The 24,276-nt window shown below is 39.8% G+C and overlaps 1 protein-coding gene across 1 annotated transcript in view; it reads left to right on the top strand.

Moving 5' to 3' along the window:
* The first annotated feature begins 2,684 nt into the window (after positions 1-2,684).
* The window catches only part of LOC143854031 (transcription initiation factor TFIID subunit 7-like), a 35,251-nt gene continuing 13,659 nt past the window's right edge, over positions 2,685-24,276 (top strand). The window contains exons 1-2 of the mRNA XM_077363740.1: positions 2,685-2,833; positions 23,862-24,006. The gene's annotated coding sequence lies outside the window, so the exon portion shown is untranslated. The remainder of the gene's footprint in view (positions 2,834-23,861; positions 24,007-24,276) is intronic.

Raw genomic sequence — 24,276 nt, forward strand, 5'->3', positions numbered from 1 at the left:
TGAACTATGCAAAATTAGATCGAAAAATCTGGATGTAAGGTATTAAATATTGGAGTTTAATTTGCTGTTTTTTTCTGAAAAGAGAATAGAAAACATTAAACAAGAACTTCATGCGTGAATTCGTTGCTTACTGCTCGGATGCCGCAACAGCGAGATTCCGGCGGCAAGGTTGCGGGGATGGCAAGGATTAGGGCAAGTGGCGAGTGACAATAGAAGAGACGAGGTGAAGGCTTGAATGTGAATCACAGAAAGGAGAGGGTGAGTTAGGGTTACATTGTTATAGGAAGCAAGGCTGCAAGGGACAAGGGGAGATGTTTTTTAGAAATTAGGAGTGTGGGAAGGGTTTGCGTCGTGTGAAGGAAGAGGAGATTGATTTTTTTATTCTACAATTACAGAAAGAATTGGAAGATAAGATTAGACCTGGCAAACGGGTCACCCGCGCGGGTACGAGTACGACCAGCGCGGGTACGTACCCGCTGGGTTCGGGTAAAAACTACCCGCAGTTCCATGGGTTGGCTTTTCACTAACCCAGACCCAACCCGCGCGGGTTGGGTAAACCTGCGGGTAACCCAGCAAATACATATTTTTAAAAAAAAAAAAAAACGTTTTGCGGCAATGGCGATTTCATTTTCTATGGACCATAATCCCATAGAAAATCAATGGCAGAGATTGTACTCATAATCCCATTTTCTATTGTATTACAAACCCATGTCATACAAACACTTAATAGTAGTATCTCATATGTACACTGGAAGTTTACCACGCCTGAGCTTCTTCTTACACATTGAATTTTACAAAACAAGAGTCCAATCCCACATGTAACCCCTCACGCTACACGGGTATAACTATAACCAGGGCCAACTTGTAACTGTTACTAGCATACAGGTAACAAGAGACCAATCCCACATCTAAGACACAAATAATCAAGTCTTAACTAACCACAAAAAATGCATTTGTATTCAATGTCCAGCATTATGCTTTGAGAAAGTTTGGAAGGACAAAAAACCGTAGAAAAAACAATGAATCGATTCTTTACTGTTTAGTGAATGAAAAGTTGAAAACTGAAGAAAAAACCAAACCCTAGTTTTGATGGGTAACCCGCGGGCACCAGGGCCTGACCCAGGCCCACTTGCTAGTCACAGGTATGGGCCGGGTGCTGGTATTTTTTTGACGGGTAAAAAAATTGGTACCCGTACCCACAAATTTTGCTACAGGCCAGGTGTACCCGAGGGTACGGGTGCCATTTTGCCGGGTCTAGATATTATTGCTTTCGAAAAGGGGGGAAATGCGAATATGGAAATGCTAAATTGGAATTTTTTTGATGAAAATATCCTTCATAGAACAGTTAGAATTCCGAAAATTTGGAGGGTATTTATATAAGGCATTTCGGATTGTGACTATCTGATGGACATCTGTTGCACGTAGGACTGTCAATCGGGCCGAGCTTGGGCGGGCCTGAGGTGCTCAAGCTCAGCCCATGTCTATACAACGGGCTTCGGGCCGAGTTCGGGCCTGACTAAAACCTCTTATTTTCTGCACGAGAAAAGACTAAGCCGAGCACAGAAAAGCCAATTTCATAGAAAGCCATTAAACTTGTTGGCTTTGGCATGTGAGAAAAGCCACACCGATTGATTTTTTGCCAGATTTTGTCTTATTCATTTAATAAATCTAAGGTCGAACTATAGCCTATAGGATATGATGATCCAAACCGTTCATATGGAGTGGGCTGAAGAGGGGCAAAATAAAGAAAGAAAAATAACCTATTAATGTCGAACTATAGCCTATAGGATATTAATGTTTAAGTAACCTATTTAATTAATATCTACTGATTTTTAAGGAATAAAAAATCTTGAAAAATTATATAGTAAATATATTATCGGGCCCGGGCCTATAACGGGCTGGACGACCCTTGATCAAGCTCAGCCCAAATTAGAGTTCGGGCTTCAACTTTTGACCAAGCTTGGTTTGGTTTGTTCTTATTTTAATTATGGGCGGGCTTTTAGCGGGCCGAACGGGCGGGCTTCGAGCTTGCCCATCCCGATTGACAGTCCTAGTTGCACGCCCATATCCAATCCGAAAATTTTCGGATCCCACATTTGGTGATCCAAAATCTGCCCATGGATCCTAATGATATGCTTAGATCCTGTTCGTTAACGTTTGGATCCGGATGATCCATCAGACCGTCTTGATCCATTGACACCCCTACTTTTAGTTTGATTATTCACCAAAATCCACAAATGACAGGCTGAGTTAGTGCAAGTATCAAAATATAGTATTGTTGATATCACTCCCCTGGGCAAAGTATTTAAAGAAGAAGAGATAAACCAGGAGAGTGTACTTATCAAAAACATGGTTGAACTAGCATCATTTCTTAGTTAAACAAGGAAAATACACGGCTTATCGAGACAAGGATGTGCCAATATCAATTCTTGTGTGCAAATGATTAAAAGAGAAAAGACAAACAGAAGGGTACAATTATCAGAACAAAAGGGTGCCAATATCAAGGCCGTATATGCAAAAGGGGATGACATATTCACGCCTTTTATTACCAGGGACATCCCACTCCTTTTTTTTTGATGGGCAATCATGAATATGCCGCTAAGGGAGCTGTCCAGGGAAGAAAAGGGGGAAGCAAATATACCATAACATTTTTAGTCACTCCCTTTCTATCCAGACCACCTATTTTTGGCAAAAAATGGTGATGAATACACCGAAGAGGGGGCTGTCCAAGGAGGAAAAAGGGGCAAAATATATGATTCTCCTTTACAAAATGGAGTCGATTAGGGCAAAATAGGGGGCATAGAGAGAGAAGCAAAGGGGCTTGCCAAGGAAGGTATTCTCCATATTCCTCCTCCATCTATATCAATTTTCAGCAGTGGTTATTTGATTTGATTCCCCGAGTATTGTTATCTCGACCCTTGAGTTTGGATAGAATTTGGAACGGGACCGATCTCTTGTTTCATCTTTTCTCTAATTTTTGTTCTCGGTATTTCTATTCGGAAAGTGATTAGTGCAAAGATTTCTCTCTTAATTTTGATTTCCATCCGATTTTTTCTGAGTTTTGATACATTACAAGAAGGAAACTGCTTATGGTTCTGAAATCATTCCTTTTCATACTTTTGGATAAGGAGAAAACTGATGGGGCACGATTTTTTTTTTTACTAAGCAGAACACGTTTTTAGAAGTCTCATCCTTATGCTTCTTTCCCATGCTTACATGTATAATCCAATGTTTGACTACCTCTCTTTTACATCTTATGCCTTATTTCTTCTTTGAATTTCAAACACCTATCCATTAACCTTTATCCTCTGTTCCTATTAGCTTTCGATTTAGTTTATTCGGCAATATCTTTCAGATTTTGGTTTCTATATCTAGGAGCTTGAGGATTCTTTTTTATTTGATCCAGTTCGTTTCATTTTTCTTCATATATTTTGTTGGGCACAGATCTTGGTGATGTTTAGTATTCCATGGATTTCGGTTTTCGCACATCCCCAACATGTATTTCATATCTTTTAGTCCGCCTTCAGATTCCTCATTTGTGCTTTATTTTATCTTCTAATTCCTTTTCATCCCATTAGCCTTAGGTCTGCATACATTCTCTTTATCATCTCATTTTATACACTTTAGCTTGCTTTCCTAGTTAGCATTTTCATTGTTCAAATTTGTCTTTCAGCTTTTAACTTGCATGCCTATCTAGTTTTTGATTATTAGAAGTATCAAGAGTGGAGTGGTTATCAGAATATGGTGAGGCCTATATAAGTCCCCTCGACTGGCAATATGGGTGCCATCATGACTTTGTTAATCTCTCCTATTTGGCCTACCCTTTGCTTAGCTCGTCCGTTTCATGGTAGTAATAGAATTTGGATAGTCTTTTCCCATCAGAAGCCATACGAATTTGATCAACATCCTGCTTCATTAAAATTTTAGATTGGTAGAATAACTCTTTGCATCGGGTTGTTCTTAGTTTGTTTTATTTTATTGGAAGGGTGGTTATTATAGCATTCTTTAGTCTTGAAATTTTGCTGGGTCATCTTGTTTTTATCCCCCACTTATACTGGGTATATTGTAAATATGAATGAGAAGTGTAGGTCGTTTTAATGGGGAATAAGAAGGCTTGGCATTACTTGTGAGGTTAAGTAGTGCTAACACCAATCTCCCTGCTTTCTTTGCCCCCCCCCCCCCACGCGCCCAAAAAAAAAAAAAAAAAAAAAAAAAAAAAAGAAGAGAGAAGAAGAAGAAAGGGGTGTTTGATCGCTACCGTCATTTCGGGCTATGATGAGGCTACTCGGAGCCCCTCTTTTCCTTTTTTCCCCTTTCTCTCCTCCTCAGGGTTTAGCTTGGACATTTGGCTGTTTTACTTGGAGTGCGGAATCTCCCTATTCTTTCATTTGTGGTTCAATTGACTTCGTTCCTTGTGGAACAATTTGATCGACGTGACCAATCTTTTCATTTGTGACCCGATTGACTTCGTTCCTTGTGGAACAAGTTGATTGATATCACTAATCTTTTTCTTTGGCCAGATTGAATTCGTTCCTTGTGGAACAAGTCTATCGACATAGTTGCTCTTTCATCTTTGGTCCAATTGACTTCGTTCCCTATGGAACAAGCTGATCAGCGGCGAGCGTTTTATCTTGGTTGAGCTGACTTATTTCCACATGGGACAAGTTGGTTTACATATTTGGTTTCTCGGCCAACTCGGCTTCGTTCCTTATGGAACAAGTCGACCAATGGCGAGTCATTTTACTTTGGTCGAACCAACTTCGCTTCATATGGAGCAAGTTGGTTAGAATGATTGTGTTTATTGGTTGAGTTGGCTTCGTTTCTTTTAGAACAAGCTGATTTCTTTTACTATGGCCGAATCGACTTCGTTTCATATGAAACAAGCTGATTGGAGTGGCTAGTTTGCTTTCCTTGATTGAGTTGGCTTCGTTCCTTATGGAACAAGCTGATCTCTTTTACTAGAGCGAAGTCGACTTTGTTTCTTATGAAACAAGCCGATTGGATCTTTGTGAGCTGTTATTTTAGTTGGTATGATTTCGTTTCCTATGAAACAAGCCGACTGATATGGTAGATTTGCTTGTTTTGATCGAGTCGACTTCATTTCATATGGAACACGTCAGTCTAAGCGACAAACCCCTCGCCATTTCCTTTTCGATTCCCCTTTAGACTTTGCCCCAATATTTGGGATCTTCATAGGGTTTATATGACCATCACCTATTTGCGGTTCTTTAGGATTTTCGGGACCTTCTCTGCCCTTCGAGATTCGTCTTATATTTCGGGATTACTCTTCGCTAGTCTGGGATTTCTGTCAATCTAGGGATTCCATCAATTTTTGGGAACGTTTTGTCGGGGTTAGGTGACGACGGACAGAAACCTCCTGAGCCAAAACCCCCTTTTCAAAGCAAAAGTGTTAAAAAACACAACAAAAAAAAAACAAAAAAAAAAAAACAAAAAAAACAAAAAAACATTAAAACTTAAAAAGGGCAAGGATGGTGATCGCCAGGTCATCCGGAGCCCGCCTTTTCCTCCATCTCCGATTTTGATCGCGGTTTTCCAGTTTTCATTAGTTTCTGACGTTTTATCGGATTTTTGGGACAGGGGTTGACGTAGCGTGGCCTCCCTTCGCAGGGACTGTCTTCCCTGAGCCTATGGGCGATGATGTAGCGTGGCCTCCTATCACAGGGATTGTCCTTGCTGAGCTCAACGATTAGGGGTGCAACTTGGGCGGGCTCAACCCGAACCCGGCGGGTTCAACCAGGAAAAAACTCGGGTTGGGTTGAGTTCAAGTCGGGTTCGGGTTGGGTTTTCTCAACCTGGGTTGAGTTCGGGTTCGGGTTGAGGGCTTGGGCAACACGACCCGAGTTCAACCTGAAATTTTTAATAATTTTTTAGTTTTTAAGCTTAAAATCTCGGGTTGGGTCGGGTTGAACTCGGGTTGGGTCAGGTTCGGGTTGGCAAAAAGGGCCGCTCGGGTCGGGTCGGGTCAGGTCGGGTTGACCCTTGTCGGGTTGGAACTCGGGTCGGGTCGGGTTCTGGTTGAGTAAATGGTTGCTCGGGTTGGGTTCGGGTTGGCCTCAACTCGAACCCGACCCGCTCGAGTTGCACCCCTACCAACGATAGACTATGATGACTGGGAGACTGGTTTTTCCATCTCTAAGGATCAGAATCACTGGGCTGGATTCCCTCGGAATCGACCTCGAGCCTATTGTATGTCACCTTTTCTTTTTTCCCTGACATTTTTATTTCTTTTTGGATTTCTTTCCATCTTGTGATCGTCTTTGTGTTTACTCGTATTTTCTCGGATTATTACATCTTTTGTTGGTTGTTTACTTGTGTGTTTACCTTTACAACATGTGTTTGGTTACCTTTTAACATTATCTCTTGCTTAGTTGTAGATTGGGGACAGGTATTAGAGCTATGCAATGCTAGAGCTGCACTAGACTTCCTCGCCTCCCCTGCCATCTGGATGTATTATTTGAACATGTAATGTATATAAGGGGGAGACGACGGATTTTGGTGTTTCGACCATGGTTGTGTAGTGCTAATATCAACTCTTCCTTATGTCGTTGATATGGATCGCTTGTGTTAGATAGCTTGTATCTTTGCGATGTTCGTTTCCATTTTATGCCTTTTCGCATAAAATTTTCTAAAACTAATAAAATTAGCATTAGAGACCGAGTTTTATCGGGCGAATGTGTTGCCTAACACCTTCCTTATTCATAACCAGGTACAAACCCATCACTTTGAGGGCGTCGACCTGCCTTTTTTCAGCACAGAGTTTTATATGGGGTCCTAGGCCCTTCATCCTAGGTGGCGTCTCTTTCTTTTACTTTCCATCAAGTTTCTGATCCGTGTGGGGAAATCATTTAGATACGACTTGATTTCGAGTCACTTGACCCCAAATCGAGTGGTATCGCACGCCATCGTTTAGATTGCGAGAGTAGCGATACCACTATCGATAACCACATGGAGCTCTCCATATGTGGAGACTAAGGCCGTAGTCGGGCCAGTGCTGTGGTGGAGCCATTGCGGCTCTTTACGCTACTAGTGCTCGCCCTCTGAGCTTCACGCGGTTCCCGGGTCCCACACTTACATATGTATTGCACACTGAGAATTTGCAATCTTAGAAATTGCGTAAGGGCTTTGATCGGCCCAATGGCAGGAGCCGACCCCAACTAGTTTGGTACAAAGGCTTTGTTGAGTTGATTGCGAAATTTCAGAATTGTAGCCTCTATTCATGTGATTGAGATGTATTTTCTAAGATAAATACTTTGTTGGATTTTCTCTTTCATGGCCAACTTTAATGATGTAATCTCCTTATATTATTGTGTGAGTATGTATTACAATCTTTTGTATGAGATCATGTTCAACTGTCTACCACCCAAGCATGAAAAGGTTTAACCCAACCAAGAATGCTTGTCCGGGTTGTTTGGGTGGTATGAGGAAGTTGGAAATGTATAATCGGGTTTGGAATTTTATTCTACGCAATGGTGATAGATTTCGTAGTGCTAGATTGTTCATTTTCACTTGTCTTGTGGCTAGAACCACTGTGTCGTGGTTCAGCCCAACGGAAGGGCCACGATGACGTGACGGGTATCTCAGCAAGATCACATCGGGATATTTTGGGTGATTTAACAAGTCATGAGTTAACATGATAATTATAAACTCTAAATAATATGTTGAAAGTTTGAAAAATTTAGGTCCATGACATTAAACCCTAAAGGTGTCTGATTTGGATACTTGATTGTATTAAAGGACATTGGTAGGAGAAAACCTTAATGAGTGATGGAACGAATTGATTCAGTTCAAGGCTACATGGATAGGCTATACATTACTGGGAGACTCGCCCACTAAATTCATCTGAAGGAAACTTGTGGATAGTGGGAGTGCACTAATAGTATCAGTCTATGAACTCCATGTTAACCGCAACCTGAGATACATGTTCTGACTCGGAATGCAAAGGGGTTGTGAATTTGGTCGATGAACTTTCTAGATAATCGTTCAAGACACTCATTAGTATCCTCAAGATGAGATTGGATAACCCTAAAGTGAGTTGACTATACATTACTGGGAGACTTGCCCACTAAATTCATATGAAGGAAACTTCTAGATAGTGGGAGTGCACTAATAGTATTAGTCTATGAACTCTATCTTAACCGCAATCCAAGATACATGTTCTGACTCGGAATGTAAAGGGGTTGGGAATGTAGCCGATGAACTTTTTAGATAATCGTTCAAGACACTCATTAGTACCCTCAAGATGAGATTGGATAACCCTAAAGTGAGGTGACTAAAGTGGTTTTTATGAGCATATTTTTTGAAGTCTTGGAGGTTACACACTTGATAATGCTCACTATGAGGTCGTTTCAAAGGCAATATATCGAGTCCGGCAGATATAGTGACCCAGCAGGGTCAATTAGTAAGAGATTATAACTTGGTATTTAGTGTCACCCTTGTGGTCATGATTTTAAATTTCGGCTGATAAATACTTCGGTTTTGTTGGAAAACGAAACAAAATCCACATTGAGTCAGAAAATTACCAAACTTCGCTGAAACGTTTCGGAAATTTCGGTGAAACGTTTCGGTTAAGTACAAAATTTCACCGAAATTTGTATAAGATTTCTTTTGAAATTTCGTATCGAAACCGAAACGTTTCGGTTTCACTGATGACCGAAACTGAAATCGAGATTTAAAACCTTGCTTGTGGTAGATGGATGACTTATTAAGTAACAATACCTTAAGTTTATGATGGCTAAAAAAATGTGATAGGATCCTATTTTTCCAAATAAGTACTCCTACGCCCTGTTTGGTTGCCAAGGAGAGTAGTGGAAGAAGTAGTCAAAAGGGAGGTGACAAGCATGGAAGATGTGTAGAGTTGTCTAGGGGAACAACGGTAGTCAAAGAGGAAGGGCGGTAGTAGCGTTTGGTTGCGCATAGAAGGCATGTGGAAAGTGTAGGGGTGCCATTATCAAAAAAAGAGTGGAAGAGAGTGAAAGGGAAGGGAGAGAAAGGGAGAAAAAGGTAATGATTATATAAGACAAGACATATTCTACTCTTCTTGCAAAAAACCGCCAAAATGGAGTTTTTCCATTGACATAAGCGCCACATTGGAAAAAATACAATCATGATGTCTCCATGATGTCTGGTAGTCAAATGTAGAATGAACTCAACTTTGGCAACCAAACGGCTTCCGGGGTTTCATATTCCACAAAATGCCCAGCCGTCTTCCACAGTTTTTGCAACCAAACAGGGCCCTAGACACAAATTGATGTATAAATTCAGATCTTACTTATCTGAGGATTCTTATGCGTAGATTCTAAGTAGAGGAAAATTGGATCAATATAGTAGGGAATGAGAATAAAGTACAGATTTGAGGCCGTCATTGTTCTCTGTTAATTTATGAATATGGGTTTCATTAGTTCTAGAAACTTTATTTCTAGAAACTTGGTTCTTTCAGCTATGAATCATAGTTTAGAAGCATGACGGGTTTTTCTAATTTTCTCATTCCCATTCAGTATATATGTGGTCTTTTTCAAAATCAATCCAAAAAGATTCCGATTGGTTTCTTCTTATGATCAGACTCGAATTACCTTACATAAGAATAAGGTAGTCAGTAATATAGGGCAACTCCTCAAACGCTATCAGATGGTTAAAGGAAAGCAAGGTGTTCCCTTGGAGATTTGCCCGTTGGATTGATGAAATTAAGGATTGGATTGGGCGATCAAAGTTTTCATTTACCCATGTCAGAAGGTCCGCGAATGAAGAAGCGGATAAACTCGCTAGGGATGGAGTAGCGAGGCAACACTTAGGTTTTTTTGACTTTCTTCCTCCATGAGAGGCATTTGTTTTTATTTTCTTTTTTCCTTCTGCTTATCTTCTCTTTCTGTATTCTGCTGACTATCTCGGTCGTCCTTGTATTTCTCTATTTTATTAATGATATCTTAGCCATTCAAAAAAGAAAAGAAAAAAGATAGTAACGTTGTAAATAAGCGAATCGAGTGGATAAGAGCTTATCCAATAAGTGGCTTTAACATTAGGCCACATGTATGATTGATGGATTAGTTTGAAAGGATAGTTCCAAATTCATTTGATTCCACTAATTCAGTGTTTGTATAGAGTACATGAAAGGGAAACATATAATGGAAAGGTTCTAAGGGCGTCACTTGGGGTATCGGTCCACTAAAGACCACTTATGATAAGATCGGTAGACCATTTCTGACTCTGAAGGTTAGTGATAGAGGTAGTTAATCTCTGACGCTTATAGTTTGGTTTTTTAGCTGCTGTTTATCTCTTTAAATGAAGGCCGGAAGTTGTGGTCTAAGGATTTTGACCTTATATCTGCAAGAAAACGGTATTGCTGAAAAGTGAGACCGTACTCTTGAAGACATGATGATGATCATGTTGTGCAAATCATCTTTACTTGGGTTTCTATTGGGAGATGCCTTAAAGACGGCGGTGCAAATCCCATCTCGGAGTCCTAGTAAGGTTACACTTGAGACCCCTTATGAATTATGGGTCAGTAGGAAGCCGATATTAGGATGTTTGCACATATGAGGATTTATTGGCCGGGACTAAATCATTTAATCTCCAAACAAGGAATGTTGGACCCTAAGGCAAGTAGTTGCTATTTAAGAGGTTATCATAAGAAGTTTAAGGGTTTTTTATTTTCTTGTCCTACAGATAGTACCTGTATTTTAGAGATTAAATATTCCTAGCTTGTAATAATGGCGATCTTAGTGGGAGTGCCTTGATCCCATCTCCTCCCATCCAGCCATAATGGGTGATCAGTCGGCTTAGTGTCTTGATGTCATGAAGGAAAAGTAGTTGCTATTTAAGAGGTTATCATAAGAAGTTTAAGGGTTTTTGATTTTCTTGTCCTACAGATAGTACATGTACTTTAGAGACTAGATATGCTGAGCTCGTAATAATGGCGACCTTAGTGGGAGTGCCTTGATCCCATCTCTTCGCATCCAGCCATAATGGGTGATCAATCGGCTTAGGGCGTGTTCGGCAACTATTCTTTTAAGGGATTTTCCCCCTTTTTTAGGGGTGGAGAATGACGAAAGCCAAAAAAATCTCAAAAATCTTGTTCGGCAGCGTGACCTGCTAAGGTCCATTTTCAAAATTTCTGCTACTTTTTCGACTAAAAAATAGGATTCCTTTAAGCGATAACTAACCGTTTCTAAATTTTCTCATCACTCCGTTTCCGCCCGATTCCTTAGGCGAGAATGATAAGTGTTGCCGAACATGCCCTTAGTGTCTTGACGCCATGAAGGAAGAACTGCTCTCAATAGAAATGAACCAAATTTGGAAGCTCAATGAGTTGCCAAATGGAGTCAAGTCAGTTGGCTATAAGTGTATCTTTTAAGACCAACGTTTGACTCCTGGGATAACATTGAGATGCATGAAGTAAGACTGATTGCAAAAGGTTTCACTCAGATGGGAGGGATACAATATAAAGAAATTTTCTCTCCAGTTTCAAAGAAAGACTCTTTATGTATAGTCATGGTTTTTGTGACTCATTTTGTTCTGGAGTTGCACCACATATTAATCATAAGATTTGTGTTCAATAACGATGTAATGGATAGACAGTGGGAGTGATACCATCACTTTAGTATTTGTGAGTTAGTGGTGTACTACACTCAAGTAGTATTATACTAATATTTTGTCCAGGTTGTATTGAGACTAAGCAAGCACAGGCTCTTGGCCTGGGTAATTCTTCTGCCTAAAGGTGATGAATAACTCTAGCGCCATGTTGTCTATGTCCTGGAAGGAAACTTGGTATAAAAGATTTAGGTGGAACATTCTGTATGACATAAATCTATGTTCACCTAGTTTGGACTTTAAGGATTACTGAGAATATCTCAGAAAGCCTATAATGACAAAGTTCCTTGAATTATCAACATGGATAAGTGCCCTACTAAGCCGACCCTAACTAATTTGGGACAAAGGCTTTGTTGAGTTGAGTTGAGTTGAGATAAGTGCCCCACTAGTGGTTTCTCTTGTGGTTAGTGATGATATATTCAGATTAAGCTTATAGGTCCCAAGATTGAACATGAGCAATAAAGAGAATCCCCTGCAATTAGGAATCTCATAAGTGCTTGAATTTGCACATGTTTTGGCATGACTTATGTGGTGGGCCAACTTTGGAGGTACCAATGTGATCTCATGAATGGATCATTAGGAAGCTGCTAGGAAAGTTGTGTGTTGTCTATAAGGGATTGAAGGCTCATATACAGTAGATCAGATAACCCTAAAGAAATTGGTTGATTTGATTCCGACTTTATAATTGTCAGACACCTAGAGTTCTGCTTAAGGATATTTTGGCAGAAATTCTTGAATCGTGGAAGAACGTAAGATATACACCATTAGTTGCTTCCAACCTGAGTTTGGAGTTTATGGTGTATTACAAGGCCTTAAGCTATACCTTGTAGTTGCTGAATTTTATCTCAGGGTGTTACCTTGTTGATAATTAATACGTTACTGAGAATATGTGATAATTCCGTTGCGGTTTTACTTTTCCAAGAACGACAAATAAAGTAAGGAGTCGATGTATTGACATATTCTCATGAGGAAAATAATTCAGGATCAATTTATGTCTATTGAGTACATATGTACTGCACTTATGTTAGCAGATCCGATAACGAAAGGCTTACTTACCACTTGAGGTAGTTAATGACCCCTAAAGCGAGCACAAGGTTGGTGGGTAAGGTCGATTACTTTGATTGGTGGGAGTCTGCATAAAGATTATAGACATTGTTATGTGATGACTTTTGGGCTTGATCTGGATAAATAAAGTTGTATGCTGCTCCGTTATCTGTATGTTGCACGTTGAATGGGTGATTCAAAGAAGCAGAAATGTCGGTAATGATATTAAGTGGACCATGTTTTGATTCATGTTGGTGAGTTTGCTAACTTTGTGACCATGGGGAGGTTATTGGATAATTTAATAATCTAATGATTACATGATCCGTTGTTAGTACATTTATTGAACGGAATATAAAGATTGTTGTTGAGAAATGTATAAAGCCCATGCAAGCCAAGTGGGAGACTGTTAGAAGTTTTCTAAGTTTAGAGTTTCTAAACTTAGTTGTTTCCATGATTTGGATCTTCTAAAGCATGTATTTCCATGTTTTAGAGTAACTAAAGTGTGTGGCCTTGCATATTAAGCAACCTTTCATCTCTATAGGGTAATCCCTTAACTTTAGAAAAGTTTGGAGAGGGAAAGTTGTCTTAAATTACACTTTCTAATTTGAGTGTAAATGCCAAACGAATTTGAGCATTAAAGGAAAGTTCTATGGGAGCTTTTGCATATATAAGGAGACCCTTGGTCCCTCTTTTCACCATCACAAAAGTGATAACTCTTCTTGAGAGAAAATTCGCATAGAGAGGCTTCCCATTGAGCCTAGTGGTGTGTGAGAAAGGAGAAGAACTAATGGGCGTTTCTAGGCCTGCATTGTGCTTAGAAAAGATCGAAGACTCGTCGGATTGCAAGCTTCGAAGCGACGGCCATTGTGAAAGGTACACCTAACCCATCTCGTATAATTTAGATTTTTTCTTTGATTGTCATTGCCCAAGATCCAAAGGGATCATTAAGTAATGTTTTGGAATAACACGATTCTCTTTTTTCGGAATGTGCTGGATAGCCATATCACCTATTATGTTTCTTTTAGTGGAAGAATTTGTACAGATTGGTTCTATTGATTCCATTTTCACTTCATTGTACTTTCCGTGATATCAAACACAACCTAAGATTAACATCTTAGTATGAGGATTTCTGTTTGGAACCAAACTGATTGTACATGTTGAAGTGAGTTACATATGTTCTTTGCATCAACAATTCATTTTGTGAGTTAGTATTGTCTCTCTTCATTTGTGTTATTCGGGGTGTGTTTGGTAATAATTCTTTGGGGAGATCACTCCAAAAAGAAACTAAGAATGCAATATGGATTTTCGTTCCAAAAGCGCCTTTGAGGCAGATTTTTTCGAAGGGAAAAGGATGCGATTCTGTAATTCCGTGCTCCATCAACATAATTAGGGGAATGGTTACCAAACATGACCTCAATAGTCCCACTGGCAGATCATTGTTTTTTTGGCCATTAGACCCCACTATTATATTAGGCCCCTCTATGTAGGCTTCACTAGTATATAATTCATTACTACATATGTGGGCCTCATTAACCATAATATATGGCCAATTAGTACAAGTGAATTGCTCATTTTCATGGGTAATCTATTATAATATAGCAGGATGGGGGTTTCAATTGACGTGGACAGTCCCCCCATTTGGCATGAGATCTACGTGGCATGTCAGATAAAAACGCATCGAAACTAAAATTTCGGTTAGAATTCTCTAGAATGTGTCCCTACAATATTGGGATTCCGAGGATCTCTCACGGCCTCTCTATTACGTTAAACTAAAACGTCGATTAGAATTCTCTAAAAAGCGTGCCTACAATATCGGTACTCCAAGGATCTCTCACGGCCTCTCTATTACGTTAAACTAAAACGTCGATTAGAATTCTCTAAAAAGCGTGCCTACAATATCGGTACTCCAAGGATCTCTCACGGCCTCTCTATTACGTTAAACTAAAATTCGGTTAGAATTGTCAAGAATGTGTGCCTACAATATCGGGATTCCGAGGATCTCACTCTATTAAATCTCTGTTCTCACTCTCATAAAACAGTATGTAAACTATTTTGGTCTCTTATCCCCTCCCTCAATACAGCAATATTGCTCCTACATAAAACGATATCAATAATAATGTTGATAGTATGTTAGCATGTTATGGGCGATTATCGGGTTGTTACACTCTCATCAATAATAGTATTTCTTTGATTTATCTTTTTTCTTTTGGTGATAATTGCTTTAAAAGGTTTATTTGGATGATTTATGCTTGTCTAGGGTTTGATATTGATTTATGTTATTGACAAATTGATTGTTGAATTTGCCTCTTGATTGAGTTGTTATAAAAATATTTTTTTTAATTTTCTGCATTAAAGACCTACTCTCTTTTCTACCATAATCTTACATCTCTCTTTTGAGAATTTGAGCATCATGGCATGCTTTAATGTTTTGATAGTCACTAATGAATCTCTACTTTCATTTGAGAATTTAAGCATTATGGCAGGAGAGAAATACTCATCTCATTCTTCATCCCAGGGTCCCAATCTATACACAGGGACATGCACAATTCCATGACTAAGACCAAGATTATGTCAGAAATAGTCAATCTTCGGTGTGTCATAACCATGGTTTTAAATTTCGACCGAAATCCAAAATTTCGGACCAAAATTTCGGATTTCGGTGGAGACCGAAATCGAAATCACTCATACCCGAAATGGTATTTTATTTTGTTCCAAAATTTCGGTCGAAATTTCGTTTTCCCCCGAAATTTCACCCAAAAATCTTTTTTTTTTTATAGTTTTTTTAATATTTTACTGAAATTTCGACCACCGAAATTTTATATCGAATAAAATAATGTTTTTCTAGTTTCGCCGGATTTCGGCCTAAATTTTGATTTCGGTGGGGTCCGAAACCGGTACCAAAACCGAAATTTTAAACCATGGTCATAACCAATGTCATACTCGACCTATCTCCACCTCTGAGAAGGACATTTCCATCTTAAATGAATAAGGAAAATGAAAATGAAAAGAAGGAAAACAAGTCGTGAAATATTAAGTGAAAGAGGACAGATTGGTTTTGCTTAGCTTGTGCTTATTGGAACTTCAAATGGCGGCGTTGTTGTCGATGGTGCAAGCAAAACAATCGGGATCGCTTGTCTGGAGTTATAAATTCATATCCACGGATGGGGTCATGGAAAAGAAGTAATAAGGAGGAATTAAACCGGAGACCTGGGGATTGAAGTTGCTCATCCTGCGACTGCCTTAACTTCAGATGGAGGGCCAGATGCTGGAGGTGCCATTTGGCTAGAATGGGAGGTACTTCCTCTTCTGGTGAGAAAAGGACCAATCTGAAAGCCTCATTGGCTAATGCTAATAAGGAAGCAGATCCATGGCCGGTCGAGGGAGGTAATCCGTCCTTAAGTATCTCGGGTAAGGAGGTCGAAACGAGATTAGATACCCTCAAAAGCTGTTTAGGGAAGACGAAGGACATGTCTGGAACCCTTAATGACCTTTGGCAGTGGGCTAAAAGATCTTGGAATATCCCTTCGCTTTCCCGTCCATGCTCCTTATCAAAGGATGAAGTTTTATTTATGTTTGAGTCGGAGGAGGAAGCCGCTGTGACCTTGGCTAAAGGAAATGAGGTGTGCGGTAGCCAATTGAATTCTCTCTCTACTTGGAGTACATAGTATGTTCAAGGTGTGGAGGCGCTTTGGGTTAATTTTTACGGCATTCCACTTTATGTATGGGCCACATCAACAGTTGAAGCATTAGGCAATTTATTTGGTCGAGTAATGGAAGTGAAAATGGAAGGGAGCCACAACCAATGTATGACATTCATATCTACTAAAATTCTCTCTCCATGGTGGAAGTTACCCCCATCCCTTATTCAGATTCGAATATTGGGTCAGTGTTACACTTTCGGAGTTGAAGTACAGAACATTAGATGTCAGCTAGGATCCGACGTAAGAATATGTTTTCAGAATTTGGAAAGACTCTTCCCGGATTTTGGCCCTTTGAAGATCTGTACTCAGAATCACAAAAAGCTCCTTGTGGCGCCGATGATGATGCTACCACACTCCTCAGAAAACCAAGGTAGAAAGACCGTTGACCCTATGGGGCCCACGAATTCAAATTTCAAATTTCATCCTTTGGCAGAAGCGTCAGGTCACCTGCAGGGTATTGCTCCTCTTTCCTTTCTGTCTCTTTCTCTGAATGATGACAGGGCCTTGGGATTTTCAAATAATCCTCCTTGACTAGATTGCCCCCTACCCACATTATCGGATCATACTAAGAGCGGGTCCAGAATGAAGGGGAATCATCATAAACAACCCTCTAGGCATGTCAGCTCCATGCGTAAAATGACACGGAAGGGTGGATTTGTGAAACTGAGGAAGGATTTGGGAGCCATCAGGCCTAGGGCTTCTGGATTATCCATTCCTAGAGCACTTCCGAAATTTCAAAAGCCGAAATCTGTGCGCCCAGAGAAGCAAAGTGGATATATCTGGTTCCCATGGGGGGTCATCATGTGGAAGATTACCCATGGACAAAGCAGACATTCCCTTGAAACTCACATCGGAAGGGTTTGAAGTTCTAAAGATAAACAGTGGGAGCTATGGTGGAGCCCCCTGCTACGTAAGGTATGTGCCGCTTGTGGATGAGGGGGTATCCCAAGCCTGAGGCTTGGGAATAGGTTGAAGTTGCTTGAAGAACCGAAAAGCGATTGGGAAGGTAATATTTTTATCCTGACACCGGCAATGCAGTGATGTTGTCAATTGGAGGAATGATTATCCTCATTTAATGAAAGGAGTGACCGAGACATCTGTTTTGGAACAAACATCCAAGGAATTCTAAAAGATTTGATTAAAGTATTCATTTTTTGGGGCCTTATTATATTATGGGAAGTCGAAAAGATTTACTTGTATGGGGATGGATGAAAATGGCTACTACGATGCAATTAATATTCATTTATGACAAAAGGAGATCCTTGCATGCCATATTAAATGCGAGTCTGACACTTGACCTATAGTCAGTAGTCCTCCCGAGGAGGTGTATCATCAAAATAGCCAACTTCCTTGCCTCTTCACTTTCCCTCTAAATTATAAGAGTGAAGGAAAAACAATCACAATTGTACACCAGATGGAAAACCTGAATATCTCGTCCTTCCTCCTCGAGCCCCTTAGTTTTGGTCCAGAAAAGGAAACGATCTGTGGATTTACCGGAGATGGAGGATTCTTTAAAAAGGATAAAAGCTATGGTGTATAATGAGGAATTAGCTTCCAAACTATCGCCCACACCCAGAGAAGTCATTAGGGATTTTTTGAAGCGACAATGGAGGCTATTCAAAGAGGCGGCTAACAGAAGGCCGGAAGTATTTTTTAGTGTGACAGGGTTGCGCAACGTTAAAGAAACACATTCACCCATGCACAAGCATCCTTTCTTTATTAAGGTGCTGGCGGATGAAAAGACCTCGAGACTTCTCCAGTGGGAGGAAGATAAAGAGTCGGGGATTCAAGGATTGGAGGCTATGATCAACAGGAAGAGGGCATCTGGAGATAAAGAACCATCAGATGAGGACCTCGCGGCCATTAGTCTAGATGGGAGGTCTTCGCCTCTGAGATTGTTGGGCTCCTGTCGGACTTACAGAAATGTTCATCTTAAGGGGAGCCTCCCATTAAGAAGTACTACAGTTTTGGTCAATCCTAGTGTTCTCATGGATAGTGGTTTAGACGTAATTTGCTTTGGATCTTGAAGGATGGTTGGTTATTGACAAATGAAATCTGGCAAGGATTCTTTGGATTTTTTGGTTTTTTGACGTCTCTTATGATTGAGATGAGATCCCGAGTCTCAGACGTTGTAAATATACAAGGGACTGCTGGTCCCTATCTTCTGTAATCCTCATTTTGAATTTTTTTTTTTGAAAGATGACAAATTTCATTGATATTAGAAAAGCATTAGGGACCAGGAGTCCCGTCCTACGTTCAAAATATCAATAAGACTGGACCGGGCATACCCAGAACCAGATAAGGTAAACCTAACAGAACAAATTCACTACCAAAACATTAACTTTTTCCTTCACCATACTGTTGCCGGTCTTACCTATGGGTTTCCAAAAAATTCCTATGTCAGTCCTTTTTACAATCCAAATCCCACTCCTCTTGTTAGCACCAATATTAACAAGACACCAGAAATTCATAGAGCCAGAAGCAAAAGCACCCAAAAAAGCTCCTTCTCCATCAATCCATGCAAGATCAAAGAAAACATAAAAATAGACTTCCTTAACCCGAGCGTTTCTCCAATTCCTCAAGAATGGATTTGATTTCGTCGAGGATCGATTCTTCTTCCAATATTTGGTCTTCTTCATTTAAAGTCATATTCTCCGAAGCCTCTTCTCTTAAAATCCTATCCTCCAGCTTTCGAATCCCAACCTCTTTCTTCGCTTCCCAGTCCAGCCTCCTTTCTTTTCTTTCGTCCATCATAAACTTGACAAAGAAAGGGTGTTTATGCATGGGCTTATGGGATTCTTTCACATTGTAAGTCCTAGTTAAGTTAAAGAAGATTTCCCTCCTCCTATTGGCCTCTCTTTTAAAGAGAGTCCATTCCTTTTTAATGAATTCACCAATCCTCTCCCTGGGCGTTGGAGAGGATTTTGATGCATGTTCTTCATTGTAACTCAAGCCCCTAAGTCTTAAGAGAAGCTCCTCCCGAGCCAGCTTGTCTGAAGGATGTTTCCTTTTCCTACTAGGGCCTATCGAGGAAGAGGGAGAGATTGGAGAAGATTGTTTCTGATCCATTCTCCTAACTATCTGAGAGAATCGGCAAGGTGCTTTCAAGGTTCTTAAATCACAGAGGTAACCGCCAAGGAGGTTTAGAACCCAGGTACTAAAATCAATACCCGCCCCCATAACACACGTAGAACGAGGACGCCAACCTGGAGTTGAACGCATTTACGACGCCTGAACCTTCCTGACCAAGGATTCTATATATTTGTCGCTTTTCAAAAAAAAAGAAAAAAGTCAATTTCTCGTGCATGTTGGGCTCACTAGTCTATTATATCATATGGGGAAGGAAATGACGTCATTTCTGAATTTCTGGAAAATTCTCTCCTTTTTACACATTGGCATTATTCTTGGATTTTTTTTTTCCATAGACTCGTTTACTACCATGCTATATCTATATCTATATCTATTGGTATCCATATGCAAGGGTATACTGGGGAAGTTTTTACCCTCCCCCCCGCTCTCTGGGTTAGGTTTTCCATGTCTCTACCAATTAAAAAAAAGGTTTTCCATGTCTCTCTCAGTCTCACTGAAACATCATTATCGGTATCGGTATTTCCCTCATTTTTTTCCATTTCCCAATGTTCCATTTGCGTTTTTTACCTGTTTCTTTGCTTCTCATTTTGTAGCCTGTTTTTTTTTTTTTTTTTTGTAATCTTTTTCCTGGTTTATATGTTTCCAGGATTTGCTTTTCTTTGCATCTGCATTTTTAACCCATTCCTATGCTTCTCTGTTTCTTGCTTGGGTTTTCAATCCTTTTCTCTTATATGGGGTTTTATGTTCTGGGGTTTGTTTTTTCTGTTTCTAACTTGGTTTTTTTCCTAATGTCGGAATTGATCAATGGTTGAGATCTGGCAATTGGCTGTAATTTTTTTTTGAAAGTTGACATATTTTCATTGATATTAGAATTATATTGCGGACCTGGAGTCCCATCCTGTATTACAAAATATCAAAAAACTAGTCTGAGCATACCCTGGACTAGGAAATTGTAAGACAAGAAACAAAATAAAATAATTGGGGCATGGCTTCCTTCATCATGCCAGGGGCGAAGTATATGCTTGAGGCCCCAAGTGCGCTTCACTATACCAAGCTCTTTTACCAGTCATTTTTAAAAGCTAACCTCCAATTAGTCCTATTAACACTGTTACTAACAAACACCAGGGTTTCAGCACATCTATTAAAACCATACCTCCAGCAAATAGAATAGCAAAGCAGAAAGATTCAGACAAAAAGGCAGTCTAAGCGAAAGACATAGTCTCTCAAGCCAAAACTGGTTGAAATATAGCCCATCTGCGTATAGACAATAAATAGATACTTTTGCTATCTAGTGGTGGCATCTTTACCCTTGACGATCACAAATGTTACAGACAGCCTCCCAAATCCTTCCCCGATCTTGTAATCAAGCAACCTCCAGATACATTGTTACGAACCTAGATCGGATCGCAACGGATTTGATCTTCTCGGAGGGAAGATCAGCCTCTTGACCCACTTCGAGGGAAGGGTCGTCCTCCTTTGTGCACAAGACATTGTTTTGAAACAATTTTCTTCATTCATCAAAAAGTCTGCATATATGAAATTTATAGAAAATCTCTAATCTAACTAACCCTTATCAATAACACTCCTACTTATCCAAAACAACTAGAAAGGAAATCCCAAAAGCAACAAAATCTAAACAAACTTATTTCTTCCAAGTGGGCACGTAACATTCCTTCCCCCTTGAAATCAACCTTGTCCCCAAGGTTGGATTATTGGTGAAAATAATTTATTCCACCGGGATCCCAAATCTTATTGGTTATACTTTTGTTGAACACCGTATTGCCTCCATGCCTTCACGTTCTTCACAAATAATGAGCACGATCTTTTGAATCTCCCTCTCGAGATCAGATGGAAGAAAATACGATTTTCTCGAGTGGCTCTTCGAAGTGATGGAATGATTGAACGGGTTGACAAAATCAAAAAGAATCTTTGAATGGCGTTCAACTAAATAATATTCGATGTCATCAATTTCCGCATTTTTCAGATTTAGCTTTCTTCTTGCATTTCCTTGATCGGCATGCTGATTTTGTCAGCCCTTCCGAAAATCTTGGTTGTTCTTCCATAAATTCTGAAAAAATCTTGCAAAAATCATCATGCAAGGAATTCCAAATCTCACAACTCATGGCGCAGGATTGACGGCTTTGATACCACTTGTTACGAACCTAGATCGGATCGCAACGGATTTGATCTTCTCGGAGGGAAGATTGGCCTCTTGACCCACTTCGAGGGAAGGGTCGTCCTCCTTTGTGCACAAGACACTGTTTTGAAACAATTTTCTTCATTCATCAAAAAGTCTGCATACATGAAATTTATAGAAAATCTCTAATCTAACTAACCCTTATCAATAACACTCCTACTTATCCAAAACAACTAGAAAGGAAATCTCAAAAGCAACAAAATTTCTTCCAAGTGGGCATGTAACATTCCTTCCCCCTTGAAATCAACCTTGTCCCCAAGGTTGGATTATTGGTGAAAATAATTTATTCCACCGGGATCCCAAATCTTATTGGTTATACTTTTGTTGAACACCGTATTGCCTCTATGTCTTCACTTTCTTCACAAATAATGAGCATGATCCTTCGAGTCTCCCTCTCGAGATCAGATGGAAGAAAATACGATTTTCCCGAGCGGCTCTTCGAAGTGATGGAATGATCGAACGGGTTGACAAAATCAAGAAGAATCTTTGAATGGTGTTCAACTAAATAATATTCGACGTCATCAATTTGCGCATTTTTCAGATTTAGCTTCCTTTTTTCTCTCATTTCCTTGATCAGCATGCTGATTTTGTCAGCCCTTCCGAAAATCGTCGTTGTTATTCCATAAATGTTGAAAAAATCTTGCAAAAATCATCACGCAAGGAATTTCAACTCTCACAACCCATGGCACAGGATTGACGGCTTTGATACCACTTGTTACGAACCTAGATCAGATCGCAACGGATTTGATCTTCTCGGAGGGAAGATCAGCCTCTTGACCCACTTCGAGGGAAGGGTCGTCCTCCTTTGTGCACAAGACATTGTTTTGAAACAATTTTCTTCATTCATCAAAAAGTCTGCATACATGAAATTTATAGAAAATCTCTAATCTAACTAACCCTTTATCAATAACACTCCTACTTATCCAAAACAACTAGAAAGGAAATCCCAAAAGCAACAAAATCTAAACAAACTTATTTCTTCCAAGTGGGCCCGTAACATACACCCCTAAGAATTATCTTTCCAACCTTCTGAGGGCAAGAACAACCTCCAGGGAAGGATTACACCCTAATAAGCGAATGACCCTAAAGTCTCTCAAGCCAAGGGGAATCAACTTCCAAACAAATGTTCCACAGTTTCCATTTAAGCTTTGTTAAAGTATAAAAGATGAGTCACACCTTTCTCCAACAACTTAAGCTTTTGGAGAAGTTGGTAAGTTAACATGGTATCAGATCCAAAGGTCTTGAGTTCAAACCTCTCGGATAGCAAAATTCCACATGCGATGGTCGGCCCAAAGTGGGACCACATGTGCCACGTGTTTGCCAAGTGGGCCACACGTGCGGGGGAGTGTTAAAGTATAAAAGATGAATAACGCCTTTATCCAACAGCTTAAGCTTTTGGAGAAGTTGGTAAGTTAACAAGCTTAAAGCCTAAGGTGGCCACAAATATTGAAACATAGTGGAGACCTTCAATGTATTTTTCGCTAACTTGCATCCTCTAGAAAACTAAGATCCATTTTCTCTAGAAATTAAACTGCCTAACCACCTTCTTTAGATGCTAGAAAACTAGCTAACTATCTACAGGGGGTTGGAAGATTCTTCCTTTAGGGTTTACAACCCTCGGCCCCCAAGACTTCCACCTGCTCCCCAGACTCTTGTTCAGTACAGACCTCCTTTTTTTCCTTCAAATCTCTTCTCGCCATTGTCATAAACATTTTTTTTGTAGCTTCAAGATCGTCATCATATCCTATCCCAAAGACATCTCCTATAGCCAGCCTCTGATCAAACTCCTCAGATGAATAACCATTATTTTCTACTTCCCCTGAAGATTCCTCAATCATTTTGCCTTTATCTTTATCTTCATCTTCCTTTCCCATCCGTTACTGAATTTCCTAACTGACTTCTCTGTCTAACGAGTCCTGAGATTCTTGAGATTCCTGCTCTTCAACAACTGGTAATTGGGAGAGGGTTCCTACTGTTCAACATCTTTTTTTTTTTTGGCTATATAAGAGGTTAGATTTTTCTTCTTTAAATTCTATTTTGAATCCTACTCATTTTTTGTTCTTTTTTGGTATATCCCTAAAGATTATTACATTAATTCACAAAATCGAAAACAATTTTCTATTGTTAGGTATTTTCATTTGGTTTAATTCTTTAATTTAATTTCATTTGGTTTTATTCTCTAATGGATTGTTTATTCTTTAATTTCATCTTATTGTGACATGCAGATATTTGTTCTTGCAATTTTCTCTAAAAGCCACCTAATTTTGAAGTTTCTAAGGAAGCTGATACAGAAGAAAAGCTAATACATTTCAGACTGAAGTCTTCAACCCCTTGAAGAAAGACATCAAAAGCCTTGAATTTGCATCTAAGGTATCTTTTAGTGGCTATTATTATCTGAATCTCCTCTTTTGGGGTTCTTTTGTTAATTGTGATATTTCCTCTTTAATCTGTGCATTTCCGAGACATTTTTTTGGGGAATGATATCCCCTCTCTGACGGATAAAATCACCCCCCCCCCCCCCCCCCCCCTCTTCAACGTTATTTGTTAAGTTTTAAGGGCAATAAAAACGTTAAAGGGGGTGAATTTATCCTCAAGCAGTGAACCATTCTCACAGAAACCGTTACAGGGGGGGGGGGGGGG

The sequence above is a fragment of the Tasmannia lanceolata genome, unplaced genomic scaffold, assembly GCF_043159265.1.
Source record: "Tasmannia lanceolata isolate RefF3 unplaced genomic scaffold, GAP_Taslan_0.1 ptg000003l, whole genome shotgun sequence".
NCBI lineage: Eukaryota > Viridiplantae > Streptophyta > Magnoliopsida > Canellales > Winteraceae > Tasmannia > Tasmannia lanceolata.